At 45.2% G+C, this 13,743-nt stretch overlaps 1 long non-coding RNA gene across 1 annotated transcript; it reads right to left on the bottom strand.

The window, feature by feature from the left end:
• Positions 1 to 9,178: 9,178 nt before the first annotated feature.
• LOC132342803 (uncharacterized) lies at positions 9,179 to 13,171 on the bottom strand. Its single transcript, XR_009491302.1, has 3 exons — positions 12,673 to 13,171; positions 10,223 to 12,571; positions 9,179 to 9,560 (listed from the first exon to the last, which is right to left on the bottom strand). It is a non-coding gene; the product is annotated as an uncharacterized lncRNA (long non-coding RNA).
• Between the last annotated feature and the right edge of the window lie 572 nt (positions 13,172 to 13,743).

Here is a 13,743-nt window from a genome sequence, read left to right as displayed (position 1 = left end):
TTTGAGTTCCTCTTCACTTTCTGCCATAAGGGTGGTGTCATCAGCATATCTGAGGTTATTGATATTTCTCCCGGCAATCTTGATTCCAGCTTGTGCTTCTTCCAGTCCAGCATTTCTCATGATGTACTCTGCATAGAAGTAAATAAGCAGGATGACAGTATACAGCCTTGACATAGTCTTTTTCCTATTTGGAACCAGTCTGTTGTTCCATGTCCAGTTCTAACTGTTGCTTCCTGATCTGCATACAGGTTTCTCAAGAGGCAGGTCAGGTGGTCTGGTATTCCCATCTCTTTCAGAATTTTCCACAGTTTATTGTGATCCACACAGTCAAAGGCTTTGGTGTAGTCAATAAAACAGAAATAGATGTTTTTCTGGAACTCTCTTGCTTTTTCCATGATCCAGTGGATGTTGGCAATTTATCTCTGGTTCCTCTGCCTTTTCTAAAACCAGCTTGAAAATCAGGAAGTTCACGGTTCACATATTGCTGAAGCCTGGCTTGGAGAATTTTGAGCATTACTTTACTAGCATGTGAGATGAGTGCAATTGTGTGGTAGTTTGAGCATTCTTTGGCATTGCCTTTCTTTGGGATTGGAATGAAAACTGACCTTTTCCAGTCCTGTGGCCACTGATGACTTTTCCAAATTTGCTGGCATATTGAGTGCAGCACTTTCACAGCATCATCTTTTAGGATTTGAAATAGCTCAATTGGAATTCCATCACCTCCACTAGCTTTGTTTGTAGTGATGCTTTCTAAGGCCCACTTGACTTCACATTCCAGGATGTCTGGCTCTAGGTCAGTGATCACACCATCATGATTATCTGGGTCATGATCTTTTTTGTACAGTTCTTCTGTGTATTCTTGCCACCTCTTCTTAATATCTTCTGCTTCTGTTAGGTCCATACCATTTCTGTCCTTTATTGAGCCCATCTTTGCATGAAATGTTCCCTTGGTATCTCTAATTTTCTTGAAGAGATCTCTAGTCCTTCCCATTCTGTTGTTTTCTTCTATTTCTTTGCATTGATCGCTGAGGAGGCTTTCTTATCTCTCTTTGCTATTCTTTGGAACTCTGCATTCAGATGCTTATATCTTTCCTTTTCTCCTTTGCTTTTCGCTTCTCTTCTTTTCACAGCTATTTGTAAGGCCTCCCCAGACAGCCATTTTGCTTTTTTGCATTTCTTTTCCACTGGGATGGTCTTGATCCCTGTCTCCTGTACAATGTCGCGAACCTCATTCCATAGTTCATCAGGCACTCTATCTATCAGATCTAGTCCCTTAAATCTATTTCTCAATTCCACTGTATAATCATAAGGGATTTGATTTAGGTCATATCTGATGGTCTAGTGGTTTTCCCTACTTTCTTCAATTTAAGTCTGAATGTGGCAATAAGGAGTTCATGATCTGAACCACGGTCAGCTCCCGGTCTTGTTTTTGCTGACTGTATAGAGCTTCTCCATCTTTGGTTGCAAAGAATATAATCAATCTGATTTTGGTGTTGACCATCTGGTGATGTCCATGTGTAGAGTCTTCTCTTGTGTTGTTGAAAGAGGTTGTTTGCTATGACCAGTGCATTTTCTTGGCAAAACTCTATTAGCCTTTGCCCTGCTTCATTCCGTATTCCAAGGCCAAATTTGCCTGTTACTCCAGGTGTTTCTTCACTTCCTACTTTTGCATTCCAGTCCCCTATAATGAAAAGGACATCTTTTTTGGGTGTTAGTTCTAAAAGGTCTTGTAGGTCTTCATAGAATCATTCAATTTCAGCTTCTTCAGCATTACTGGTTGGGGCATAGACTTGGATTACTGTGATATTGAATGGTTTGCCTTGGAAACGAACAGAGATCATTCTGTCATTTTTGAGATTGCATCCAAGTACTGCATTTCAGACTCTTGTTGACCAAGATGGCTATTCCATTTCTTCTAAGGGACTCCTGCCCTCAGTAGTAGATATAATGGTCTTCTGAGTTAAATTCGCCCATTCCAGTCCATTTCAGTTTGCTGATTCCTAGAATGTCGACGTTCATGCTTGCCATCTCCTGTTTGACCACTTTCAATTTGCCTTGATTCATGGACCTAACATTCCAGGTTCCTATGCAATATTGCTCTTTACAGCATCGGACCTTGCTTCTATCACCAGTCATATCCACAGCTGGGTATTCTTTTTGCTTTGGCTCCATCCCTTCATTCTTTCTGGAGTTATTTCTCCACTGATCTCCAGTAGCATATTGGGCACCTACCAGCCTGGGGAGTTCCTCTTTCAGTATCCTATCATTTTGGCTTTTCATACTGTTCATGGGGTTCTCAAGGCAAGAATACTGAAGTGGTTTGCCATTCCCTTCTCCAGTGCACCACATTCTGTCAGATCTCTCCACCATGACCCACCCGTCTTGGGTGGCCCCACAGGCATGGCTTAGTTTCATTGAGTTAGACAAGGCTGTGGTCCTAGTGTGATTAGATTACTAGTTTTCTGTGATTATGGTTTCAGTGTGTTTGCCCTCTGATGCCCTCCCGCAACACCTACCGTCTTACTTGGGTTTCTCTTACCTTGGGCACGGGATATCTCTTCATGGCTGCTCCAGCAAAGTGCAGCCATTGCTCCTTACCTTGGATGAGGGGTATCTCCTCATCGCTGCCCCTCCTGACCTTGAACATGGAGTAGCTCCTCTCAGCCCTCCTGCACCCGTGCAGCCTCTGCTCCTTGGACGTGGGGTTGCTCCTCTCAGCCACCGCCCCTGACCTCTGGAAGGCCCCTGGTATTCCTAGGAGCCACCAATTTCTATAGTTTCTCAGTGGGCTTCATGATCCAAGAAAGCTAATGACTGCAGGAGAGTCTATATGTACATCATGTTTATCCAACATTGTCACTGCTTTTTGCCACATCAGTATAAGAACCCTAATGGCTATCAGGTTAGGCTTCAACTTGACCCCATTAACTACTTAGAAATTCAATGCAGTGGGTAGCTTCTAAGATGGTCCTCAGTGATCCCCACCTCATATTATTTAGGCCCTCCCCATGGGTATGGAATGAACCTAGTAACTTTCTTCTAATGAGTAGAATATGGGGGGAAAAAAAAAAAATGAGCTATCTCTTCTGAGGTTAGGTTTCAAAAAATTGTGATTTCCATCTTGTTCACCTTCTGTTGGCCTCTTGCTTGGTGTGTGCAGGCAGGACATCCTGAGGTTCTGGAAACCTCATGAGTTCCCGATGGGCATGTCCATTGTCTCAGAACGTCCTCACCATGGGGAGAGGCATGATCTGCAAAGGGCCCGAGTAGAGCCTATGGAACGTGCACAGATACACTCAGGCATGCATGCAGGGCCCAGATCAGAGATGCCTCTCACCTGATCAAGATGGATTCTGGGGGTGGGGTAGGGTGGGATGGGGGGAGGAGTAAGTGATGGCTTAGAGCCGGGTCTGGCACCTGGTAAAGATTCACCGAACTGCTGTCCTATTTTATTTCAGCTTCACTATGGTCTCTAGCTGTGTAAGGTCCACTGTCCTCTGAGCCTGAGACCAACTAACAGATGACAGGGAAGAAAACTTTATTTGAGTTGGAGTGCAAATAAAGCAAGTTTATTTCTTCAAAGAAAGTACGGGGGAATGATGGGATGAGAAGTCAGGGCCAGGGAGACAGGAGGCCCCACGTTCCCAGCGGCCATCGTATTCTGGATTCATAAGGTCAAACATTACAGCCTTGTTACTACCACACTTGTTAGTCTCTACCAAAGACATGCTATCTATTTCATCTCTGCATTAAATGAGAAAAAAAAAAAGGCTTCAATATTTTTCTTACAATGAGGGCTGCGAAAGAGTCATAGGTGACACAAGAATTAAAAGAGAGAAACATACTTCTAACTAGATATCACATATACAGAATTGTCTCCTGCAATGTCAGTGAGCAAAATGTGAGGTGTTCAGCTCGCCAGGAAACCAGTACTGGAAAAAGGAAAGATACACATGCAATTTGAAGTCCCTTTATACAGGGAGGAGTCTCAGGGTGAAGCCAAAGAGGAGGTCATGGTGTAAATTTAAGGAGATGCTTGCTCTCTGAGTAGTGTAAGTATGGTGTGCTACGCTTAGTCACTCTGTCGTATCCTACTCTTTGCGACCCTATGGACTGTAGCACGTCAGACTCCTCTGTCCATGGGGATTCTCCAGGAAAGAATACTTGAGTAGGTTGTCATACCCTCCTCCAGGGGAACTTCCCAACCGAGGGATCAAATCCAGATCTCAAACCCAGGTCTCCCACACTACAGGTGGATTCTTTACCATCTGAGCCACCAGGGAAGCCCAAGAATACTGGAGTGGGTAGCCTATCCCTTCTCCAGGGAATCTTCCTGACCCAGGAATTGAACCAGGGTCTCGTTCATTACAAGCAGATTCTTCACCAGCTGAGCTGCCAGGGAAGCATGAGGTCCACCTTAAATTTAAACAGGCTGTGTGCTAACCTGTGCTTTTAAAAGGGGCAAGTGGGATTTGAAATCACAATCCATTCTCTGATAAACTAGCAGATAAATTAGTCCATGGATACAATCTTCAGGTTATCCATGCACCTCAGGGTTGGCCAGCTACTCTCTAGGTTGGAAATAGAAAAGGTTGAGAAAAACTGGGGCTCTTCCCCACAAGCAGCTACCCTCCCCAGATGTGCAGACAGCCTGTACATCTGGATGCTCTTTTGCTTACAGCTCAGCTGGGAGGCTCACCAACAGTGCCTGCCATGGTGAACTAGGATCTGTGGGCACAGGGATGGGGCAGACCAGCTTCAGACTGAGTCCCAGACCTGCCTGACCCTGCTGCGGGGTCAAGGGAGTAGGAGAACAAGGCAGGCCCAGCAGCACAGATATTTTTCTTTGTTTCCATAGGTACTTATTTGTGTTTTTCTCTGATCGTTTTGCATGTCACTGAGAATTAAAGAAGACATATTGTATGTCCTAAAGAGAAGCAGTAAAAATAATTTAGTTTATTTCTTTCATGTCTGAGTGTATTAATTCTTGCTTACATAAGGAAATACAAAAAACAAACTGTAAACACGGAATCACTGGGAATCAGATTATGCATGAATAATGACACACTTTCTTTTCTAAGATGTGGGGCGGGGAGCGGGGCGTGAATCTAGTTTTACTGCTAGTGGCTTTAAAAAATGTTTTTCTTTTTCAAAGGAAATTACTCAGAATGTAATAAAAAATGTTTTCGGCTCTAAAAGGATTCATTTACCTTTTGTGTCATGAGAAAATTAATGCAATCAATACCTCAATTCTCCTCCTCTATGGAGAAAGACAGTTTCTGAGTTTGGATTCTAGGGAATGGCCATTTAGCTTTGATGTCCTAATACAACGATTCTGTTTCTCTTAAGGATTTCTTTGTTACTCAGACTCTTCTCAGAGTCCCCAACGACTTCAGGGGGTCTCTGCTTTCTTTTCCAGCTCTGGACCATCCTCCTTTTCATGGAATCCCCCTTTTTTTTCCTGTAGCCCCACTCCTCCTCCTTAGCACCCAGAGACTAAAAAGCACTATGGCCTTTAACCTGGGGAAAGAGGCAAATTAACCATGGCAGCCTCCAGAGGTGGGATCTGGCCCACAGCTAGCATCAGCCCCAAAGGAGACCAGTTCCCTAACCTTACCATCTCTCACTTTCCTCCGTTACAAAGTAGAAATGAAAATTAGTGCCTACCCAATAGAGCATGCATGGAACGAACGCATGAAAGGTGCACCCTCACAGACATAGCCAGAGATGTTTACCAGCTGTCTGACCATTCCTTAGCCCAGTCAAGCTGACAGGTAAAATTAACCATCATGCTTACCCTGCCACCTGAGATGCTGCCCATTCACTCCATTGGACATGAATTTATTGAGCCACTATTAAGTATCTGGCACCAGGGACATGTCAACAAAGACAGACAGACAGACATGACCAACCACTGGCTACTTCTTTCATGAGCACATTTTATCCAGAACAGAAGTTATTAACGGGATTCCTCGGAGCCACCGATTCTTGCAGTTTCTCGGTGGGTTTCATGACCCAAGAAAGCTCGTGAAAGCAGTAGAGTCTGGCTAAGTGAGTTCAAATCCCAGCTGTTCCTCTTCATAGCAAGGTGATTTGGGGCAACTTCTCCTCCATCCTGTGCCTTCCTTTCTTGGTGGGAATGTTGATGACACCGACCTCACAGGGCTATTGTGAGGATCCTTGGGGACACCACACATAAAGCATCGAGAATCATGCTTTGCCACCCAGGAAGCTCTGCATGCAGGAAGAGCATATGAGTGTTTATGTAATATCTAAATTGTTTTTGGTAGTGCTGAGAGGCATATGGAATCTTAGTTCCTTGACTAGGAATCAAACCCACACCCCCTGCATTGGGAGCCAGATTCTTCACTACTGGACTGCCAAGGAAGTCCATCGTGCAATTTTTAAATCAACTTTATGGAGGTATTATTTAGGTGCAGGAAACTGCACCCATTCAGCAATTATACTCCAATTTATAAAAAAACAAAACAACGAAAAACTCAATGGAACTGCATGCACTTGAGTTGTACAGTTGGATGAGTTTTGATAGCTCTGGTCACATGAGTTGTTTTTGCTCAGTCACTAAGTTGTGTCAGACTCTTTGCAACCCCATGGGCCACAGCATGCCAGGCTTCCCTGTCCTTCACCATCTACTCAAGTTTGCTCAAACTCATGTTCATCGAGTCAGTGATGCCATCCAACCATCTCATCCTCTGTTATCCCCTCTTCTCTTGCCCTCAATCTTTCCCAGCAATGGGGTCTTTTCCAATTAGTTGGCTCTTCGCATCAGGTGGCCAATGCATTGGAGCTTCAGCTTCAGCATTAGTCCCTCCAATGAATATTCACATGAGGGAATATTGCCAGACCAAGAGGCAGCTATGGCTTTACCATTGGTGTAATTATTTTCCTTCATGTCATTGCCGGGGGAATGCATAGCCTTCATGAAGCTCAAAATATATACTCAATAAATGTGACCTATTTTTACCATTATCCTTAGTTTCAAAAACTTGCTCCTTGGGGAGAGTTATCTAGAAGCTCAGACAAAAAAAGGGGGAGCTTCCAATTTGGGGAAGAAAAACAACGGAAGACTCCTCTGAAAAAGCGCTAGGGTGGTCCAGCCAGGCAGCAAAAGGTCAGTGGTAGTCATAGTCTGACCTGCTCCCTGTTCAAGCCCCCCAAGGGCCTTTGAACTTGACCCCCTCCTAAATTCAGACATGCACCTAGAGGGTGCCCAGTGAGATGTGCAGCAGCATCCTGCGCCTTAGCCGCTCAAGGGTTTCAAGGCAGAAAGCCAGCCCCTGGATCAGGGCCCGAGAGGTCACTGTCCAGAGAGAAGTCCCTGCCTTTCTGCAGCTTTGATGGAGCTGCCAGATCGCTCCCTCCCATCTGCAAACCCGAGTGTCATGTTTTCAAGAAAGTCTTGCCAAAAGGGCCAACAGTGTAGACTCTCAGGAAAACAAACACTGGAAGTATTTTTGTCAAGGCAGGAGCCCCACCGTGGCTGGCTGCTCTTACAGATCAGCTATCTGCTCACCTTTCATAAACGTCAGACTTGAAATACAAAAGACAGGATAATGAGGTCTCATTTCCACCAGAGCAAGCGCGTACCTACTAATTAACCCACAGACCACTAACAAACATGCTGTTTAGATGCTTCTGCTGCAATTGACAGAGGCACAAATAGCTTGGGTTCAAATGATCTGATTTTCTTACCCTCCTTGGCTATTTTTAAGATATTTTAAATGGCCCTGATGATTCAACATCTGTTCATTCATTTAGCACACATTTGCCTAATACCCACTGGGTGCAAAAGCCCATGATCAGGGCTGTGGGGGATCCTATGAGACTGTATTTGGGGATGAGCTGAGGCTCTGGCTTCCCACAAGTTGGGATATGAATGCTGGCCTCATTACTCAACGTGCAGTTATAAATGCTGCAAACCTCAGTTGACTCATGGAGTCCTGTAAAATGGAGATAATGCTTCTGTGTACTGTAACTGCTGTTGGGATTAAATGAAATAACGTAAGTAAAGTGTCTAGCAGCGGTGGAAAGTGGTACTTATAATAAAGAAGGAGCAAGTCAAGGCGAAAGAGAAGGGAAGGAGTGAGGGGGAAGAGGGAGAAGGGGAGGGGAAGGAGGACAAAGCCGAGATGGTGGAGGTGACAAGGAGAGAAAATCACATGAGGATGGGGAACAAGGAGAAGGAGGAGATGGGATCTCTATCTCATTGACCTCCAGATGGTGAGCAAGACTGACACCCATACAAATTGTCAAAGAGAAAATTATGACACTTGAAAGAAGGAAACAAAACCTTACGATGGAATTGGGAGGCAAAGGTCAGGGAATGCAGAGAACATCAGAGGATGACTGTTTCTGGAGTCCTTGATGGATGGACAGACTGAATAGGGAGAGATGGGCAGAGGGAAAGATTTGAGCAAAAGTCTCAAGGCTGGATGGTCCAGGCTGTGCTTATAGCAGTCACAGGTAATGTGGCTGGTGGGGTGTGATGGAAGACGAGGCTGCAAAATTATGGTTCGCCTGGACCATGGCAATTTTGAAAGTTTTGCTCAGAAGGTGGTTAGAAGTTCTGAATGAGAAGAGAATTCCAGGGGTGGGAATTCAAAGTGATTGAAATATTTCCGAATCATTTAACATGGGACACTGCAAGTAAGGAAAAGCATTCTGTAAAAGGAGTTTTGTTTCTTTACTGCAGAAACAGTAAATGCTCCTGTGGCCACACAGGCTTGGTGAGTTTTGTTTAGTTTTAAGCAAAATGAAAAAGACTTTATCACCCCCAGAATACCTAAGTCTTATGTCCGTCAGTATTTGTGAAGTGACTCCAAGAAGAGAATGAAACAGGCAGTATTTCTTGTGGGTTTGGCTCCATGACCTTCTTTTCATAGAATCTAAGGCCATTTTTGTCCTTGGGAATGGGTTTAAAGAAGAACCCTATAGGCAAAGAATGCCCGCCCAATATGTGGGACCCCTGGCTTGCAGAAATTGAAAGCCAGCCAAGGAGGTGTTGGTGTGACAGTCTGAGTCTTTGGCTGGTGTGGCATGCAGGTATGAGGGAAAAGAAGCCATCAGAAATGGAGGTGAAGAATGGAGAGTGTAACAACCCATGAGCTTCTCCCCAGTGGGTTTGGCAGAATATAGGACCACTTTGCCCAGGAGATGAAGAAAGATCTCAGTTTTCCTTGGTTCTTTCTGTTCCTATCACAGAACTGGGGCTAATGTGTGTTGAATGAATGAAGAGACCAAATGGATTGGAGAGGAACTAGGTAGATGGAATCAACATTTAAGCCAGAAGGCAATGGCACCCCACTCCAGTTCTTTTGCCTGGAAAATCCCATGGGTGGAGGAGCCTGGTAGGCTGCAGTCCATGGGGTTGGTAAGAGTCAGACATGACTGAGCGACTTCACTTTGACTTTTCACTTTCATGCATTGGAGGAGGAAATGGCAATCCACTCCAGTGTTCTTGCCTGGAGAATCCCATGGACAGAGGAGCCTGGTGGGCTGCCGTCTATGGGGTCACACAGAGTCGGACATGACTGAAGCGACTTAGCAGCAGTAGCAGCATGGAAAAAAAATTGGGAAAAAAAAATTGGATTATACATTTTTAAAGCCCCCATCACAAATTCATAGGCCCCCCTTCTTGCCTTCCCCACCCTCACTCTCTTAGTAGGAATTCCGGTTTAGTTGACTAGTATCTCTAAGTCACTTGGGAGCGTTTCCATGTACCTGACCCATTCCCACACTGCCTGGAGTGGGGAGATGACAACTTTGTTGTCAGAACCCACAACCACTGCACCTACTGGACTCAGTCTCCTCAAACTGAGTTACAGATGGAGCCATAGATTGGTTAACTGCTCCCTACACATCACCCCCCTGCCCCAACCCCCAGCCAGTTCTAGAAACCAGGATGCCTCCTGGCTTCAGGAGAGAGCTTCCTTATCTCTGGAGACCAACCAGGCCACTGACATTACAGGACTTCACCAAAGCATCTAGGACCCTGTGATTTCAACGCTGGTCTCTTCTCCAACCCTCCAACTCAGGGTACCAGCTACCTTGTTTCTCCTCTTTCTGAAGCCTCCCAGTCCTGGTTTGCAAACTGACCTCCCTTGGGACCATCCTCTGCATCACACAAGCTGAAGTATCCCTGACTCTCAGTGAAGAGAGGGCCCCCCTCAGGGTAACTCTTCTCCCAAGAGGCTTCTCTCACCTGATGGAAATTTGGGGTCAGGGAGGCAATTAGAAGAGGAACACTGCTCAGCTCTCCTCTGCTCCATCCAATCCTCAAGTGTTACTGGTGGCTGGTGAAGAATCTGCCTGCCAATGCAGGAGACATGGGTTTGATCCCTGGGTCAGGAAGATCCCCTGGAGAAGGAAATGGCAACCCACTCCAGTGTTCTTGCCTGGAGAATCCCATGGACAGAGGAGTCTGGTGGGCTATGATCCATGGGGCTGCAACGAGTTGGACACGACTGAGCAACTAAACCACAGCAGCCACAATTCTGCTCCATCCACACCCCAGATGTATGTGTGGAGAAGTTCAGAGTACAACTCCATCCATCAGCGGAATCTAGGCCTCCAGGCTGTCAGAGAAACTGTAAGCCATCATTTCCAATATGCCCTACATGTTTTCTTTCCTCCATGGAAAGAAAACTGTTCTTCTTCAGGCCTCTGGGGCTGTTCTGGATTCTGCCTCACCAAGTGGGTAACCGTCTCCTGCTTGGACAGACCCCCACCTCCCCACCAGGTCTGAGTCCATTGCCTCAAGCCCTGCAGTGCTCAGCTCCAGCAGGCTCTTGAATCACCCTCCCCAGAAACATTTTGTTCTCAGGATTTTTTTAAGCTTGCCATAAAAACATAGAATTATTTTTTTTTTAATTTGAAATTCATTTTCAGTCTTCTTTTATAGATCTGTCATTTATACAATGGCTGGAAAACTTTCTAAAATCAGATATCATTTATGAACCCCTTCTTTTCGGCGCAATGTCATTTTGTACATTAAAATGATAATGACTAGAGGGATTAGATGTGTCTCTCCTGTTGTCGGGAGGGGGGGATCGTGGAGAGATAGTGGGTGGGGGGCTGTTCTGGCTCTTCTGAAATAAGTCCCAGTGTGCCTGTGCTCAGCCCCCAGCAGAGGCTTGCAAGGAAGGAAAAAAATAGAAAAAATGTATTTTTCACATCCTTGAAGTGAGAATAGCAATGGAAAGCAACTTAGGCCCCTTGCAAGAGAAAAAGACCTTGACAAACAGTTAACCTGACCCATAAAGCTTTTAAATTTTACCTGATTCTTCAAAACAAAGAAACAAGAAAATCCTCTGAAACAGTTAAAGGTAATAAGTGTACAGCAGAGGTTCTCAGTCCTACCTACATTCTGGAATTGCTTGAGGAAGCTTTTTAAAAATACAAATTACCAGGCCCCTTCTCTCTCTGATTTCATTGATGTGTACTGGGGTCCAGACATAAGTATTTTTAAATTTCCCACCAGATGAATCTAAAGGGAATAGTGGCCCTCAGAACACAGGGTTCTAATTCCAAGTCAATATGATTGGTACATAGCACACAGGAAATGGTAACCCAACCAAGTATCCTGGCCTGGGAAATTCCATGGACAGAGGAGCCGCGTGGGTTACAGTCCATGGGGTCTCAAAGAGTCAGACGTGACTGAGTAGCTGAACAAGAGCACCTGATCTTGGGTTGATAATCAAAGCTAATGCTTACTGGGACTCCCCTGGTGGTCCAGTGGCTGAAACGCCTCACTTCCAATGCAGGGTGCCCAGGTTCATTCCCTTATCAGGGAACTAGGTTTCGAATGCTGTAACTAAGTGTTTGAAGGTGATGACTAAACGTCTCGCATGCTGTATCGGAGATAGAAAATCCACACGCCACAACTAAGACCACTTGCAGCCAAATAGATACATAAATACATACTTGTTAAAAAGCTGATGCTTACTTACTCCTTGTCATGCTATTCTAAGCTCTATCCACATATTGAGTCTTCTTAGCAATCTACTTGATTGGTACTATTACTGTTATCCTCTTCCTCAGATGAAGAAACTGAAGCTCAGAGAGATTAAATAACTTGCCTGAAGTCACACTGCCGTAACTGACTCAGGTGGGATTTGAGCCCAGGCAAGCTGACCCAGGGATCTATGTTCTACCTGCTATGCCTACTTTCTGTTTCTAGGTAGTCTAAGTATTAATTCGTTTGCTCATCTACAAAATGAAGCAAATGAAGCTAGGTGACCTTTAAAGTTCTGTGGTTATAGGGTCTTAATTTTAAAGAGGGTGAAAATGAATCCCAGAGAAATTAAGTGTCTTGCTGCCATCACCCAGCCCCTGGAGTCAGGAAGCACCAACTCTCTGATCCAGGTCTCCTGAGTTATAGGAGAATTCTTTCCCCACTTCACAGTAAAGCAAGTAGAAGAAGTTCATCTCTAAAACAACGCACTTCCCTGGGGACTTCCCTGGTGGTCCAGTGGTTAAGGCGTCACCTTCCAGTATAGAGGGGTACAGGTTCACTCCTGGTTGTACAGCTAAGGTGCCACATGCCTCACAGCTAAAAAACAAAGCATAAAACAGAAACAATATTGTAACAAAGTCACTAAAGACTTTTAAGAAAAGTTTAAAAATAAAACAATCCAGTGGAAATTAAACTACCTCATGAAAAGAACTCAAGTCCCAGGTTTAAAATAACAACTCAGATCTTAAATCCATGTGCTTCCCTTTATCTTCCAGGAGATAGACTAAAGCTGCTGCTGCTGCTGCTGCTGCTAAGTCACTTCAGTCGTGTCCAACTCTGTGAGACCCCATAGATGGAAGCCCACCAGGCTCCCCCGTCCCTGGGATTCTCCAGGCAAGAACACTGGAGTGGGTTGCCATTTCCTTCTCCAATGCATGAAAGTGAAAAGTTAAAGTGAAGTCGTTCAGTCGTGTCCGACTCTTAGCGACTCCATGGACTGCAGCCTACCAGGCTCCTCCGTCCGTGGGATTTTCCAGGCAAGAGTACTAGAGTGGGGTGCCATTGCCTTCTCCGACAGACTAAAGCAGTGGTCCCCAACCTTTTTGGCACCAGAGACAAGCTTCATGGAAAACAGTTTTTCCATGGACTGGGGTGGTGGTGATGGTGGTGGAGCACACAACATAGATCCCTCGCATGTGCAGTTCACAGTAGGGTCTACATTCCGATGAGAATCTAATGCCCCTGATGATCTAACAGGAGGCAGAGCTCAGGCAATAATGGGAGTGATGGGAAGAACCTGTAAATACAGATGAAGCTTCTCTCGCCCACCTCCTACTGTGCAGCCTGTTTCCTAACAGGCCATGGACCGGTACCAGTCCAAATCCCTGGACTCAAGTGATAGTCAATATAATCAAATTTTGATTGAGCATCTCATTTATGGGACCTGGATCTATGTGCTGTGAGGATAGAAGAGGAAAAAAAGTATAGTCTTGTCTTCACTGGGGAAAAGAAAACACATTAGAAGATTAGACACAAGGGAGAGGAGAGCTCTCCCCACACTCTGTGCCAAGGTCATGGGCATCCTTCATTTAGTTGTCTTTCTCTTCCTTCCTAGCTCCTTCCCAGTGGAGAGAGAAGTTGTTTGTTTGTTTTAAGGCAATTGAAGGATGCCATTTATTGGAGGATGTGATTACCATGTTAGCCATTGGACTTTGCTCAGCCTTGCCTTCCCTTCCACTCCTTGCAGTGGGCAGGGTGGGGCTAGGAGG

Source organism: Bos taurus, chromosome 18 (genome assembly GCF_002263795.3).
Source record: "Bos taurus isolate L1 Dominette 01449 registration number 42190680 breed Hereford chromosome 18, ARS-UCD2.0, whole genome shotgun sequence".
In the NCBI taxonomy this organism is placed as follows: Eukaryota; Metazoa; Chordata; class Mammalia; order Artiodactyla; family Bovidae; genus Bos; species Bos taurus.
Note: the sequence above shows the minus strand (reverse complement) of the source record. Positions and strands in the feature narration are given on the sequence as shown.